This window comes from Heterocephalus glaber, unplaced genomic scaffold, assembly GCF_053883595.1.
Source record: "Heterocephalus glaber isolate CG9 unplaced genomic scaffold, H.glaber_assembly_v1.0 deba00001586, whole genome shotgun sequence".
In the NCBI taxonomy this organism is placed as follows: Eukaryota; Metazoa; Chordata; class Mammalia; order Rodentia; family Bathyergidae; genus Heterocephalus; species Heterocephalus glaber.
Window position 1 is genome coordinate 17377076 of NW_028258364.1, and position 17350 is coordinate 17394425.

Genomic DNA, 17350 nt, shown 5'->3' on the forward strand with positions numbered 1-17350 from the left:
TTAACATGGTATATAAAGCAAGCAATAAAGATAGTCAAAATATAACAAACATAATGAAATTAAAATGGCATTAAGGGAAACATTTAAGTCATAAGAAGCAAAAATGGTTACCAAAAACTGCAATTTATTAAATTCTGTATAACTAACATTCTAAAAATAATATCTTACAAAGCATTTCTGCAAGCTCCATTGGGTAAAGTTTCCAGAAACTGAGGTTATTCAGGATCCCAAGAAAAAGAAATGAGGAGACTGAAGGGGAAATGCAGCATTTTATTAGTCTTGGGAAATAACTTCAAAGGCTCCAAAGAAAAGATACAGGGGGGATGAAGATAGAAGCAGCAAAATCTCTTTCATTTTATTTTGATTAGTTCCATTTTGTTATGAAATCTATTTTTATTTCTGTATCTCTGCAAACAACTACAACTTTGAAATCATAGGATAAGAAAATCATTTTTCTTATATGACAGACTCATTACACCTTTTACATGCTTTATTTGTAAAACTTGTAATATTGCACAATTAGAATTCAAAATGTTATTATTGTCTCTTATTTTAATAAGAGATAAACATTTCTTTAGAGCATATAGTGGAGGAATAATTGGAACAATGCTTACATGCAAGTTATATTCTTTAAAAATTTAAAGACACTCATATTCAATCAATTATTTAATAATAATTGAATAATAAATGAATATATGTATATTCATTTTCCTCTTGGAGAAACATATCTGCAGATCTTATTGAATCTAGACTTCATTAAGAAACCAAAAAGTTAGTGAAGTGCTTTAGAGAATAACAAAATACTAAGACACCATAGTTGGGATTTTTTTTTTTGATCTTTGGAGAATATTTAATACTGCATGGCTACAATTTTGGAGGAGGTTTAATAATTTTGATGTTAAAATAATCTGTTATATTAGAAAAGGTTAAAATCAAGAGCGATATTGCCCTGAGTAGGGAGATAAATTATGTTGGAGTTTAAAATGACATGCTATAGAGTGATAAAAATATGAATTAATTAGATCACAAGACAGTTATTGAATTGAGGAATCGCTGGTGGGCCCGGTTGGTAAGCTATTTAAAAAGTTGATAAACTAACTTCAGACTGTTTCTGGTGGATTATACATTTCTTAGAGGATAGCTCACTCCTATACCTATGAATATAAACTTATTTGGAAATTATGTTTTCAGATAATCAAGTGAAGATGAAGTTTTACAAAATTAGGATATACTCTGATCCAGACTAGTTCCTTGTAAGAAGAAAGACATTTGGACCAAAAGAATATACAGACAAAAGGAAGATGTTTTTGTGACAGGGGTGGCAGAATTTGGAGCAATGCAATTATAAAGAAACAAAGAGGTTGGCTGGTAAATATCAAAGGGTGAAGGAGGAATAGAACAGATTTGGCCTATAAGTCTCCAAAAAGAATCATGTTCATTGATGCTTTGATTTGGACATCCATCCTTCAGGATTATGAGTTAGCTAGATTCTGCTGTTTTAAGCTGCTCATTTAGAGGTAAATTGTTCAGCACTCCTAAATATCTAAAATAAATACAGAATCCTACCTCACTCCACATATGAAAATTAATCCAAAGGATTCTTTTAATGTTTTGAGCCTTAATTAGAAATGTATTTAAATGTAGAGGAAGTTGCAAAGAATAGCAAGGAAATCCTATAAACCACTCATTTCCCAGCCTTACCCTCCTCTAGTATTTTTTTCCTTAAATTATTTTATTGGTACATTTTAGGTACACAATATGTTTATATCATTGGGTACTTGTACCTGTACATGATGTATCTTGGTTCTTATTTCTTCCCCATTCCCTGTCCTACCTTCACCCTGCCCACCCTTCCAAAGAAAGACTTTGTTTCCATTTTTTCCTTTTCTCATAATTTTTACTTTCCCTTACTTCTTTTCCCCTTCCCCTCCCCCTTCCCCTACCACTTTGGACCTTTTCTTCCTATTTCAAATTATCAATGATTTGTTTTAATCATTTTAATCCTTATTTACACTTTCAGTTTCTCACACCAGAAAAACTATTCAGGATATACACATGGGTGTCCTATTTATTTCACTTATGAGTATGGCCTCAATAGGGATCCATTTAGCTCTAAATGTCTCTACTTTCTCATTCTTTATGGCTGAGTAGTACTTCATTTTATTAAAAAAAAAACACAACTTCTTTATCCAGTTTCCAGTTGATAGGCACTTGGGCTATTTCCAAGCTTTAGCTATTACAAACTGTGCTGCTATAAGCATGGGTCCACAAATATCACTGTGGGAAGATTCTTTTAATTCTTCTAGAAAGATACCCAGCAGGGAAATACCTGGGTCAAATGGGACTTTTCAGTCCTAGTTCTTTGAGGTATCTCCATGCTGATTTCCACAGTGGTTGCACCAGACTGCACTCCCACCTACAATGGAGAAGGGTTCCGTACTCACCAAACATCCACCAACATTTATTATTGGTTGAATTCTTGATATCACCCACTCTTTCTGGGGTGAGGTGGAATCTCAGTGTTGCTTTCATCTGCATCTCTCAAATGACCAGGGATGTTGAACATTTTTTCATAAGTTTATTTGCTGCTTTTACTTCTTTGTCTGACAAATGTCTGTTCATTTCAGATACCCATTTTTGAATTATGTCTTTAAATTTGGGGGGGTCTGATTTTTTTAAGTTCTTTATATATTCTAGATAGTATTCCTTTGAGGTACAGCTCAATTTTTCCTACATTTTAGGTTGTCTCTTAGCTCTGTTGGTGGTTTCTCTTCCAGTCCAGAAGATTTTTAATAAGATGAGGTCCCAGTTGTTGATTCTTTGTGCTAGATCCTATGCTACTGAAGATTTGTTCATAAAGTATTTTCCTATGCCAATGTCTTCAAGAGTTCTACCTAACTTATATTCCAGCAAGTGTAGTGTCTCCATTTTAATATTTAGATCTTTAATCCACTTCAATCTTAGTTCAGTGCATAGTGATAGATACGGGTCTAGTTTTAATCTTTGGCAGGTTGAAATACAGATTTTCCAACACCATTTATTAAATAGGCTATCTTTCCCCCAGTGAGGATAGTTGACTCCTTTCTCAAAGATGAGGTGGCCAAATATGTCTGGAGTTGTTTCTGCACCTACTAATCTATTCCACTGATCCTCAGGTCTGTTTCTTTGCCAGCACCATGCTGTTTTTATCACTGTAGCTTTGTAATATAGTTTCAAGTTGGGGATTGTAATACCCCCTGTCATGTCTCTGTTGTCTAGAATTGCTTTTGCTATTCTAGGTCTCTTCTGGTTCCAAATGAATTTTTGGACTGTTTTCTCTAGTTTTGTGAAGTATATTGTTGGAATTTCAATCATCATTGCATTAAATCTATATAGTAGTTTTGGAAGAATGACCATTTTCACTACATTGGTTCTTCCTACCCAGGAACAAGGCATGTCTTTCCATTTCCTTATATCCTCCTTGATCTCCTTTTTCAGAGTGCTGTCATTTTCAGTGTAGAGGTCTTTTGCTTCCTTTGTTACATTGATTCCTAGATATTTAATTTTTTTGGATGCTATTATAAAAGGAATTGTTTCTCTAATTTCTCTCTCAGTGAGTCTGTTATTTGTGTACAAGAAGGCTATTGTTTTTTAGTGTTGACCTTGTATCGAGCTACTCTACTGAATCTGTCAAGTAAGTCTAGAAGTCTTTTGGCAGAGTTTTTTGGATCCTCTATGTGAAGCATCATATGGTCAGAAAATAATGACAGTTTAACTCCTTCCTTTCCTGTTTTTATTCCTTTTTATTTCTTTCTCTTTTCTAATTGCTGTGGCTAATGTTTCCAGAACAATATTGAACAGGAGTGTTGACAGTGGGCATCCTTTTCTTGTTCCTGATTTTAGCATGAAAGTTTTCAGGCTTTGGCCATTTGCTTTGATGTTGGCTGTTGGTTTTACGTAGATAGCATTAATCAGGTTGAGATAAAGACCTTCTATTCCAATTTTCTGTAGGGTTTTTATCATGAAAGGTTTTGGATTTTGTCGAATGCTTTTTCTGCATCTATTGAGATGATCATATGGTTTTTGTCCTTGGTTCTGTTTAGGTAGTGCATTACATTTATTGATTTACATATGTTGAACCATCCTTGCATCCCTGGGATAAATCTGACTTCTTCAGGGTGTATGATCTTCTTGATGACCCTCTGTATTCTGTTTGCCAGCATCGTGTTGAGGATTTTTGCATCTATATTCATTAGGGAGATTGACCTGAAATTCTCTTTTTTGTTTGGGTTTTTCCCTGGTTTTGAAATCAAAGTATCATTTGCTTGAAGGAATGAATTTGGAAATATTGCTTCCCTTTCAATTTCCTTGACGAGTTTAAAGAGTAACGACAATAGTTCTTCCTTATATGTCTTGCAGAATTCAGCAATGAGGACATCAGGAACTGGGCATTTATTTGTTGGAAAATTTTTAACTACGTTTTCAGTTTCACTCTTTGTAATTGGAGTGTTTAGAATTTCTATATCTTCTTCATTTAACTTTGGCAATTCGTATGTATTTAGGAATCGGTCCATTTCTTCTGTGTTTTCCATTTTTATAGAGTACAGGTTCTCGAAGTAGGTATTGAGGATCCTCTGTGTTTCTGCTGGATCTGTTGTGACTTCACATTCTTCATTCTTAATTTCATGGATTTGAGCCTTTTGTTTCCTTTTCTTGATAAGGTTGGCTAAAGGTTTATCAATTTTATTTATTCTTTCAAAAAACCAATGCTTTGATTTATTGATTCTTTTGTATCTTTCTCTTAGTCTCCATTGCATTGATTTCTGATCTGATCTTTGTAATTACCTCCCTTGTATGAGCTTTGCATTCATCTTGCTCTTCTTTTTATAGAATCTTGAGGTTCAGCATCAGGTTGTTTAATTGGACTTGCTCTGAATTTCCCTAAGACAGCTTTCATTGTGTCCCATAGATTCAGATATATTATACTGTCATTGGTATTTAATTGTAGGAACTGTCTGATTTCTTCTTTAATTTCCTCTGCAACCCATTGGTTGTTCAGTGTGTTTGTGGGGGTTTTTTGGTTTCTTATGCTATTGATCTCCAATTTTATTGCACTATGGTCTGATAATATATAGGGGGTAACTTCAATTCTTTTACATTTACTTAAACATATCCTATGAGCTAGCATGTGGTCTATTTTGGCAAATGACCAGTTTGCATCCAAAACAAAGTGTGTATTCTGATTTTGTGGGGGTGGAACACTTTGTAAACATCTATTAAGTCCATTTGTTCAATAGCTTGGTTCAGTTGTGGAATCTCATTGTTGACTTTTTGTCTAGATGATCTGTCTATTTGTTATAGTGGGTTATTGAGTTCCCCCAATACAGTTGTATTACTGCTTTTTTTGTTTTTCATGTCCAGTAATATTTGTTATGTATATTTGGGGGTATTCATATTAGGTGCATATATATTTAGGATTGTCATCTCTTCCTCTGGGATTGTTCCCTTTACAAGGATGTAGTGACCATCTTTGTCTCTCTTAATTAGTTTAGGTTTGAAATCTACTTTGTCTGCAAATAAGATTGCTACCCTTGATTTTTTCCAGGTTCCTGTCACATGAAGAACTGTTTCCCATCCTTTTACTTTCAGTCTATGAATTTCATTTTGAGTTAGGTGTGTTTCTTGTATACATGATATTGTTGGATTTTGCTTCTTAATCCATACTGCCAGTCTATTTTGTTGATTGGTGAATTGAAGCCATTAACATTGATGGTTATAATTGATAGATATTGACTCAAACTTGTCATGATTGTACTGTTCTTGGTGCTTTTATTTTTTACTTTTCCCCCTTTCCCTTTAGTTTCTTGCCTTGCCTGGTGGCTTCCCTCTGGTGGGCCTCATGGAATTATAAACTTAACTGTCTTTATCTAGGATATTGTGTAGAATTGTTTGGAGTGCTGGTTTGGTGTTCATGAAATTTCTCAGCTGTTCTTTGTGGTGGAAGTATTGAATTTCCCCATCGATTTTAAAAGACATTTTTGCTGGAAACAACAGTATAGGTTGGAAGTTATTTTCTTTTAGGGCTTGAAATACGTCACTCCAGCCTCTCCTTGACTTGAGGGTTTGTGTTGAGAAGTCTGCTATGATTCTGATGAACTTTCCTTTTAGGTGATTTGTTTCTTTCCTCTAACTGCTTGTACAATTTTGTTCTTCTGTTAAGTTTTTGGGATCTTGATTATTATATGTCTAGGTGTAGATTTTTTTAATCATGTCTCATTGGAGTTCTATATGTCTAACTTATCTGTATGTCCAATTCTTTACCTCTGTCTGGGAAGTTTTCTACTATTACTTCTGTGAACAGTTTTTTTATGTCATTTGTACTTTCTCCTGTTTTTTGTGGACTCCTATCAGTCTTATGTTTATTCTTCTTTGCATCATCTAGCAACTGCTGGATTGATTTCTTGTGGTCCCTTACTATTTTTAAGAGATCTCTGTTTCCCTGGTCACTAACCACAATCATGTCTTCTATATCTTATATTCTGTCTTCTCATTTGCTCAATCTGCTGTGAATACTTTCAGTGGAGTTTTTAATCTCCTGGATATCTGTTTGAATCTGTCTTATGGACTCCATTCCTTTCCCATGTTGGGCAATCATGACTTCCATTTCTTTCCTATGCTGGGCACTCATGTCTTCCAGCATGGTTCTGAACCCATCTACTTTTTTCTTCTGTTTCTGTTCTAGAGCTTCTAATCATGTCTTTCACTCTGCTCCTCATCTCTGTTGTTATGTGGAGAACTATTTGTGTTTTGAATTTTTCTAGAGCCTCATTCATCTGTTTTGTTACTTCCTGTGCTATCAGTTCAGGGTGTCCAGGTGGTTGATTATCAGACTCTTCCACCTTGTTTCCCCCAGAATTTTCCTTTGGTGGGGTGGAAGTCTGGGTTTGTGCCTTGCTTACATGTCTTCTCATTTTTGTTTTTGGTACTGTCTTTGGTTTAATTCCTGGGTTGATATTTTGAAATTGCTTATTCTAAGTATCTTTGTTGCTTGTATTTAGAACGCTTATGGGATGATTGCTTCTCTGAGTTGTCTTCCAGATATAGCTGGTCTTTATGTTTTGATTCTCTAATCGCTCTGAGACTATCTCATTTTCTTTATACCAGGAAGGACAACTGATTAGATCAATCACAACACCTTAGCCCAAGTCATACAATCAGCAACACCATAGCATCAAGCACAGCTTAGAAAATGACAATTTGTGGTAGTTATTAATCTATCACCTTTAACTGTGTGAAGTAAATCAAAATTGAGGACCAGCCCAACATATGTTTATAGTGAATAAACTTTAATATAGCAACTTTACCCTTCAGGATGAGGAGTTAGAAGGAGTTGGGGACAGAGGGATAGATAGGTAGAAGGATAGGAAAAGGTTATCTGTGAGGCCAGAGGATGCAGGAAGGTTATGCAATCTCTAAGAAACTGTTGAAGACAAGAGGAAAAGGCAGAATGAAAGAACAAAGGTGAGAACAGAACAACCTAACAGCAATAGGGAGGCTAGAAACTGTATGTACTTTCCTTTAAAACTAATGACAATCAAGAGAAGGAAAAAGAGAAGAAAAGAAAAAGAAAGCCAAAATCCAAATTAGGGCCTGAACAGAAATAAAAATGGAGATGAAGAACAATGTGGGACAGTGACAGAATGAGTGAGAGAAAGAAAAGAGAAAATAAAGAAAAAAAGAGAAAAATAATAATTTGAAAAGAGTAGGAAAAAAATTAAAAATAAGAACAAAAATTTTTTTTGAAAATAACAAATAAAAAAAAAAATGAAGTGCCTCCGTCAGGGTATGTCTCTGCTGTCACAATGGACTATGGGGACAGCAATGTGCAGATAGATATAAGTCAATGAGTCACAGCAAAGCAGTAGTAGACCCATGAGATTCAGGCACATTTCTGGCTGTAAGCTCCAAGTTCAGCTCCCTGTCCTCCTGCAGGGTTGAACTCTGCAAGGTTCTAATGCAGGTCCAGCTGCCCTTTCCCTGAAGATAGTCCAGGTTCTCATGGGAGGCGATGATCCCTCCAACTTACCAAGTATGGTGTTCTGGTGTGCCTTTATTGCAGAGATTCTCTTCACTTTTCCAGTGAGCTTCAATTTTTATCAAGGAGCTTGAGAGAGGCCCTCTTTCTGTTGTTCACTTCTTCTCTATCTTCTCTAGCTCAGGACAATGGCCTTTATGACCCCCTGTGCCTCTGTAGTGTGGAACCAGGTAGTGGCACAATCAGGACACCAGAGCTCCTCACCACTCACAGGCTGGTCACTGGGGGCCTTCTCTAATATCTTAATACTTAGGATATAGTAGCAAGCTCAAGAAATTCATGCTAATATGAATCTATAGAGGTTAATCATATTTCTTCAGGTATACATGTTCTGACCTCCCCACTCTGATTGGGTGGGTGTGAGTATGTATATCTATACAACTTTATCACAGGAGTATCTTCATGTAATCAACTTAGTGAAATGCTTGTCTCTACCATTATCATAAATTTCTTTATAGCCAATAACACCCTTCACATTTTCTTAATCTCTGACAACTATTCATCATATTTTCTAGTCTATATTATGTTATTTCTTAAGAACTGTAATCATGTAATATGTGTGCAGTTGATATTGGTTTATTCACTCTACATTAATTTTCCTGAGTTTCATAAAGTCGTGTAATATATTAATAACACTTCTTTTTATTTCTGACTAACATAGGCATATTTGTGTGGGTATATTTTGGGGCTCTGTATTTGTTGTCATTGATCTACATGTTTTCTCTCTGGGAATCTCACATGATATTGATTACTGTAGCATGAAAAAGTGTATGTCTCCAAATACAAAACTGCCTTTCATCTCTTTCATAAACATTTCATAGTTTTTAGCATCCAACTCCTATAGATATTTTATTAAATTTACCCCTAATTATTTTGTCTCCTGTCATGTAATTAGGAATGACATTGCACTTTTTATTTTGTTTTTCAATTTTTTATTGTCAGTATATACAAATGCAACTGATTGTTGTTTACACATCTTGAATCAGGTTCAATAATGATTTTTTCTGTAGAGGCATTGAGATTTTATACATACAGAGTCTTATCTTCTGCAAATAGTTTTATTTTTCTTTTCTATCTGTATGTCTTGTCTATTGTTCTTTATTTTTTTCAGAAGCTAGAAATCACTGAATTGAGAATAAGTGTTAGGACCAGACATCATTGCCTTATTCCCAATCTAAAAGAAAAAGTCATTCAATCTTTCTTAATTATGACATTAGCTCTGTGTGCTCTTGATGAGGTCAAGGAAATTCTCCTTTCTTAGATTACTAAGAGAATTCTTTTTAGTCATGGATAGATGTTGAATTTTGCCAAATCCTCTTTCTGCTTCAGTTGACATCATCATAATACTTTTTTTCTTTCTTTTTGACAGTGTTTTACTTTTATTTTCAACATTAAATCACACTTTCACAACTGAGATTCTTTCATTGTGTATTGTTCTTTTTATATTTTGTTTCATTTGATTTGTTAAAAATTTGTTGAAGGATTTAACTTCACGAGAGATATTGGAACTGGATAACTTCAGTTTTGAAAGTTAACAAGGCACCTATGATAAAAATTTTAGTAGCCCTCTCTAGGATGGTAGAAGCATGTCCCCACCATCTGGATTATCAAATCAGAAGAGAAGAACCTGAAAGCTCATGCTAAAAAGGATAAGCAGCTGGTACAGGGAGATCAAGTCTGACTCTTGGGTTAAACAACACAGTGTGGGGCCCTAGTGGGAGATTCACACACAGATTTCAGAATGGCAGGTCTAAATTGAGGATTATCAAACAAGTTTCCTGAGATTGAAGAGAGTGATGGTGAAGATAAGGCCTGTTGCTAAATAGGAGCTTATGTCAACTTGCTGTAAAACAACACTGAAACCATGATTCTTCTTAGTGGATAAACCAGAAGACTTATCTATTCTTTGAAAATACTTACCCAAATTGGCAGGAACAAATGTATGGTTGTCATTAGAGTTGAAAAAGAAAACAGATATATTGATTTGTTGAAAAAAATTTTCTCCAGGGGAACAAATCAAATGTGAAGACAAATTTACAAAATCAAATATTGTTTGGAGCATTAGTGTCTAACATTTTGTCTTGCCCCCCCACTGCACTGAATGAAGAATTGTCTTGAACCTCATATAAAATGTCATAATAAACATATGTAAGTAACAAAATTTCCTTTATTTTTTTATTTTCTACTGTACTAAATCATTTTACAAAATTGTGCAAGTAGTCCAAATTTAATATTTAAATAAAATTTACATTATTTATATTACAATACTGCACATGTCTGCTTAATAACAATAAATGTCTGTTTTCACAGGCACATGTTATCGATAATCACTGTGCTTTGTCAAGTCACATAACATGTGTAATGTGTGAAACACAAAATTTATTTTTTTTGTATTGGGGATTGAATCTGGAGCCTATGCAACACACTGAGCTACATTCCCAGACCTTTGTTCTATTTTTTATTTTGAGATAAGTTCTTGTTAATCACTAAATTGCCCAGACTGGGCTTGAACTTGTGATCCTCGTGCCTTGGGCAGGTTTTTATTTGACTGACTTCCTGCTATAGGCACAGGAGACACAGTTAGCTCTACATTGTGCCCTCTCTTACACAGCATTCCATTGTTACCTTTGCTCTCTATACTAGAGCACTGCATAGTTGAGTCATGAAAAATATTCCTAAAACCAATCATAATTGTAAGATTCACCTCTGCATGGGATCACATTACTTAGGTCTAGGAGTTTGACACTCCTGGTTGACAACATTCTTTGTCATGTTGTAGAGGTATTACATTAGACAAAGCAAACAGCTGGAAATTCTTTTCCAAAGGAATGCCTGGAGCTTTGACATATAAAAGAGACTCTGTATGGTGCCTGGCTGGTTCTGATGCATGCAGTCTCAGACCCATCTACTTTGGATAGTTTAGATTTCAGTGCAGATGAAGGGGAAATACTCATTAACAATATTAATAGACATCTGACCCTACAGATTTTCAAAACTGGAGCAGACAATGAGTTGGCTTGATATGGTTATGGAAGGACTGTTGCTGCAAAAGCCCTGAGAACAGGTTTGAATTGTATGGAAACCAAACCTAACAAGCTAAATCTAATAGTACCTCACCTCCTTAGTATACGGTGAGAACAATCACCATGATGGAATCAGCAGGATTTCAGACTGAGGAGAAGTTGTATTCAGCACTCAAATGGAGCCCAATGTGGTCACAGGGGCAAAAGACTAAATATTCCAAGGAGCCAGAGAGGCATGAGAGAGAAATACAGAAGTGGATAGAGGAATGCAAGCCAAAATTGAAGATTAACTCTGTGGGAAACAGTCCAATTTTAGGAACGTGACACAGACTTTCCTGGCTGTAAACTTTAGACTTGAAAGTTTTTCAGTACTGAAAACTTCAGAATGGAATTTTTAAAATTTCTAAGTATTTATGTGTTCCAGCATACCAGAACACTAAATATCCTCCTAAATGTCAGCTATTTTCACACAGCAACTACAACATACCGAACACTTTTTTAAAGGAGGGACTTGATTTCATTAGAGACAAATCTTTAGGCTAAGACAAGTCCCCAAAGTGGCCTTGTGATAGCTATTCTTGATGTGTCTAGAGTGGCACCCTTTGTAGTTCAGTGCCTTTGTGACATCTCCCAGGGGCTCCCAAAGCAAACAATAAAGATCCCAATCTTTCTATATAAAATTTACTTAAGCAACCATCAAATAAATGTCTGAAGTGCTTAAGAAAGAAGTTAGAGTAAGCTCACTAGAGGAAAAATCAGGAACTAATGTAGGTTAAATGAAATTACATCTTTTAAAAAATCTTTAGTAAAAAACAGTTTTGAAAAATAATATTTTATGTGACTCCAATCTCTCAGAATTCTGAATTTTATGCTGTTTTCCAAACTTCAATTAATTTAAGGCAAGGAGAGAAGAAATGGTTATCCTATAATAATTTTACAACTTCTCCCTTAAATTACCCAATTCTCAAAAGGCTTATTAGGTATTTTCTACTTGTTTTTTTAGAGCTGTACGTACAGGGATATGTAATGTTTTTAACATACAGTGAGTCTGTAGTTTAAGATGTTCAGGATGAATTTATGATACTATGAAATACTTATCCATAATACTGCATCTAGGTAACAATAAAATAATACACACCACTAAAAAATAAATACTTGTAATATGATTACAGTTTTCAGGACTGGCTTTCTAAGTAGTTTCCAAGAAAATGATTCTAAATAAACTTTCAGTGAATGTGAGAACAAACAAGTGCTTTATAATTTAGAAGTTAATTATTGAATTTCAAATGTATATTTTAAATAGAAATATGGCTGATTCAAAATAATATGACACAAATAACTTACTAGAAATTATTTATTCTAATAACCCAGGTCAAAGCTTGAATTATACTTACCTGAACTATTTTTTCTAATGAAGAATTGAAAAATAATCAAGTTATGAAAAATACTACTGTCTTTTCCTTTTTTTTAACTTTCTGTGCTACATACTGAATCTTCTGATCTTTAATTATATGTGCTAACAATATTCTCACAAAATCTTGTGCTGATCTGTAAACACGAGTTAGACAATATTTGTAAAACTTGATATAATGTTAATTTACAATTTTCTGCTCTACAAATGTTTGCATAAATAATAGATTGAGGTGTTGCTGTTTCCATGATCTTTGTTTAATTAGACACACTTGGCAATTCAATGCAGTTGTAAGGGAAAATGATGGATAATTTCTTCTTTCCATTAAGTAAAATTATGTGAGCTGCTTGAAAAATAAATTTTCAAAAACTCTTTCTCATGTCACTGTAGCTTCTCTTTACCATGTAATATGAAACCACAGTGATTAATTTATTATAAAATACTCACAATCCAATCAAATATTCCCAAAAAAGAAAACTAATGATATTGTTCCAGGGAGGCATTAATAACCCACGGATACCTTTTTCCCTTTCCACTCTTTCACACACAAACACACGTATCAATGAATTTCTCTTTCTTCTAGAAAACTTTAGACTAAAATTTGAGAGCAGAGAACTCCAATTTGGAATATTGATTGTTAACCTTTAATAAAAATAGCAATAAAATGCTGTCCTGAAATTTAGGATTTATTTAATTCTTGCTCACAAATTTACAAACACACACATACTACCACTCCACTAAGGGAATGAAAAATAACACCATATCCTAATATAAAATACATCCTCAGGACACAAATAGAATTGTTAATGAGTGCATAAGCATTTCATGACAGAGCTCTACATAGTATAACATTATAGCACCTGAGACTAATGAGAAAGTATCAATTACCAAGTCTTGCCACTTAACATAGTTTCCACTCAAACTTATTCCTTCATTCTTCAAAATTAGAGTTAAAAATGACTGAGAATTCAGAATGACCAGAATAAACAAAGTTTAATTTTAAAGGAAAAGAATATTTTCACAAGAAGATACTATGTGTATTAAATACAGTCATTTGGTGTATTCTGTGTTGTGATCAGTGATAGGCTGTGTGTGACTGTGTTCCTATAAGATTATAATGGAGTCGGAAATTTTCTATCACCTAGTAATGCCATAACCATTGTAATGTGATAGTGTGATGCACTACTCTATGTTCATGGTTATGCTAGTGTAAACTCACTTACTGCACTAACTTTTCATTATTATCTTATAGTGTTCTCCTTCTACTTACTAAAAAAAACATACTGTAAAACTATCCAATATTACGTTGGCAGCAATGTCATATATTTTGTGTTTATCAGTGTCTGGATTGCAGTACCTTTGCGTGTGCTTGACTTAATCTTTTATAATCTCTTGTCTTTGTTCACCATGACTCTATGAGCAATAGGCTCCATGCACACAAACTCACTCCAAATGTGTACACTTAGCTATAACATCTAATAACTAAGATTTGTGTAAATAAATTCTATCATCTTAACACAACCAAATCTCCTAATGACACATATTTGAGAATGAATTCCCATCATTAAATGAGAAGCTATCATGAAGTTCAAGACATTTCAAAAATTCTAGCTTTGTAATAGAAGGATAGAGAATTGGAATTGGAGAGAAGCAGTGTATAAGTGCTTTAGAAAAACTAAAGAATGATTTTTATGTGACCTAACAATATGTACACAGAAGGAATATAATTTTATAAGGGGGATTAGACTCACTGAGCACTGAGTATCCAACAAGGTGACTGATTAAAACATTCACATGAAAAAATAAATAAAATATCCACACATGAAGAAATTATTATGTGTCTTACACATTAATGGCAAAGAGAAGGTGCCTTTGAAGAAGGAAAACAATGAAGGGCAGATAAGTAGATCTTCAAGGAACAGGTATCGAATAATATTTATAGCAGAACAACTCATAATAGCTAAATCCTGAAAGCAGCCTGTGTACCCATCAATAGACAAATGGAGAAACAAATGTGGTATCTATACATGATGGAATACTACTCAGCTATAAAGAATGACAAATTTGTAAAAAAAAAATGAATGCAGCTGTAAAATACAATGTGGAGTGAAATAAACCAGACAGATAGGCTTGAATACCATATTTAAGGCAAAGTAAAAGCAGAGAGCAATAGAGGATGAATAGAAGGAGACAAGAGGATGGACGTCTTGCAAAGGGGAAGGGGTCCAAGAAACCAAGGATAAGGTGAGGGGTAGTAGAAGTGGAAACATATAGAACAAAGGTCTGCCATGCACAGCACCCTAATCACCTCAATGAATGTGAACATTATGTCATAAACATAAGCTAAGATGAATAATATCAACAAAACATGGAACTGGGGAAAAAGGAATTAGAGGAGGAGGAAGGGGGAGGAAAGAGATGGGGAAGAGGATTTACAAAAAGGAAGTAAGTTGTATTTTGTGCATGTGCCCACTCCTTAGGGTGATTGTAAAATACATGTACTGTGAACACATGCTCATAAAAAATAAGAGAAAAAAATAGAAACAGGTATCAAAATAGCATTACTGTATACTTTGCATCTGTAACAAGAGATTTTAGGAGACTGTGGGGCAAGGTCTTAAAGAGCTTTTGAGAATAGTATAAATCTAGAAATCTATATCAAGATAAATTATTAATTTTCAATTGACAATATTTACTAATCTACAATTATTAAAGATTTACTTGCATCAAGGATATTATTTGTATATTGATTCCAGAAAATGACAGTAAACAAAGAAAATATGAATTTATTTATTCATGGTCTTATGTTTCAACTTCTCTTCCTCTTTTTTCTCATAAAAGATCCCTAGAGATCCAGTGCAGTAGTGAGTTAATATTTTGTTTTATTCTATTATTGAGACACATTTAAAACTGATAAATTAATGTAACATAGTAAAGTAATTCAGTAAATTCTCTCCTGCCATAGATGGTATTCAAAATTGCATGTTTTTCAAGAAGTAAATATAAGCACAATCAGAAAATGTTAGTTGATGAATGTAGTGTTACAAAATATAATCTTGTTCAGTACCTTTTAAATATTAAGTTAAAATGACCTTAAGAGTTAGTAAAATATGTAGAACCTCATGTTCCTTTAATAGAAAGAATATTCACTGGATATTGAATAGAACAGCTGGTGTGACACTAACAAACAAAAGGAAGCGCACCCATACACATACAACACTTGGTTCTGAATTAAACAAGAGTTCCACTATCATAATAATTTCCAATTTTCTACCGTTAGAACAAACTTTAGATGAAGAAAAACACAGTTAGGTATTATTAACGTAGAAGAATATAAATATCATCAATATTAAAGTAAAAGTTAAGGGAAAGATGTCTAGAGACATTAATGCTCATTTCACAGAATGGAAAATGGAAAGATATCAGTCCTTTAAAAACCAAGTGTGAGACACTTCGTTCATAATTAAAATGTTTTATGTAAAAAAAGAGTTCTAGTATTGTTAGGAAATTAGTTGAGAAATAGATTAGCAATTGAAGATATATTCTTTTTTTTTCTTAAATTCTTTTACTGGTACATTTTAGGTATACAACATAATTACATTTCTCATTGGGAACTTGTACCTTTACATGATGCATCTTGGTTCTTATTTTTTCCCCTTTCCTAGCCCTCCCTTCACCCCCCCTTCCCTATTTACAAAGACTTTATTTCTATTTTTTCCATTTCTCATCATTATTCCTTTCCTTTCTTTCCTTTCCCCTGCCCCTCCCACTACCCCTACCCCTTTGGACCTTTTCTTCCTATTTTGCATTATCGATTATTCATTCTAATCATTGGTACATTTTAGGTATACAATATAATGACATTCATCATTGGAAATTTGCACCTTTACATAATCTCTCTTGGTTCTTATTTTTCACCCTTGCCCAGCACTCCCTTCAGCCCCTCCATTCCTCCCTATTTACAAAGATTTTGTTCCTATTTTTCCATTTTCTCATATTAATTCCATATCCTTCTTTCCTTTCCCTTACCCCTCCCACTTCCTTCCCCTTTGCCCCTTTTCTTTCTATTTCACATTACTTATTATATGTCTTAGTCCTTATTTATACTTTCAGTTTCCAACACCAGAGAAACTATACGGTATTTATACATGTGTCTCCTATTTATTTCACTTAAGAGCATCACCTCAATGTGCATCCATTTAGCTATAAATGTCTCTAATTTCTCATTTTTTATGGCTGAGTAGTACTCCATTTTATAAAAAAAAAAAAACATTTTCTTTATCCAGTCTCCAGTTGATGGGCATTTGGGCTGTTTCCAAGTTTTAGCTATCACAAACTGTGCTGCTATGAACATGGGTGCACATATACCACTGTGGAATGATTCTTTTAATTCTTTGGGGAAGATCCCCAGCAGTGAAATAGCAGGGTCGAATGGGACTTTCAGTCCTAGTTCTTTGATTTATCTCCATACTGATTTCCACAGTGGTTGCACCAATCTACACTCCCACCATCAGTGGAGCAGGGTTCCTCTTAACCCACAGCCCCACCAGCATTTGTTATTGGTTGATTTCATAATAGCAGCCATTCTTTCTGGAGTGAGGTGGAATCTCAGCGTTGTTTTCATTTGCATCTCTCAAATGACCAGTGATGTTGAACATTTTTTCATGGACTTATTTGTTATTTCAACTTCTTTGTCTGAGAAATGTCAGTTCATTTCAGATGGCCATTTTTGGATTGGGTCTTTAAATTTGGGAGGTCTGATCTTTTTAAGTTCTTTATAGATTCGAGATAGTAGACCTTTGTCTGAGGAAGAGCAGGTGAAGATGTTTTCCCACATTGTGG

The 17350-nt window shown here is 34.2% G+C and overlaps 1 pseudogene; it reads left to right on the forward strand.

Moving 5' to 3' along the window:
* Positions 1 to 8047: 8047 nt before the first annotated feature.
* Positions 8048 to 11209, forward strand: LOC110343959 (eukaryotic translation initiation factor 2 subunit 1-like; annotated as a pseudogene).
* The last annotated feature ends 6141 nt before the right edge of the window (positions 11210 to 17350 follow it).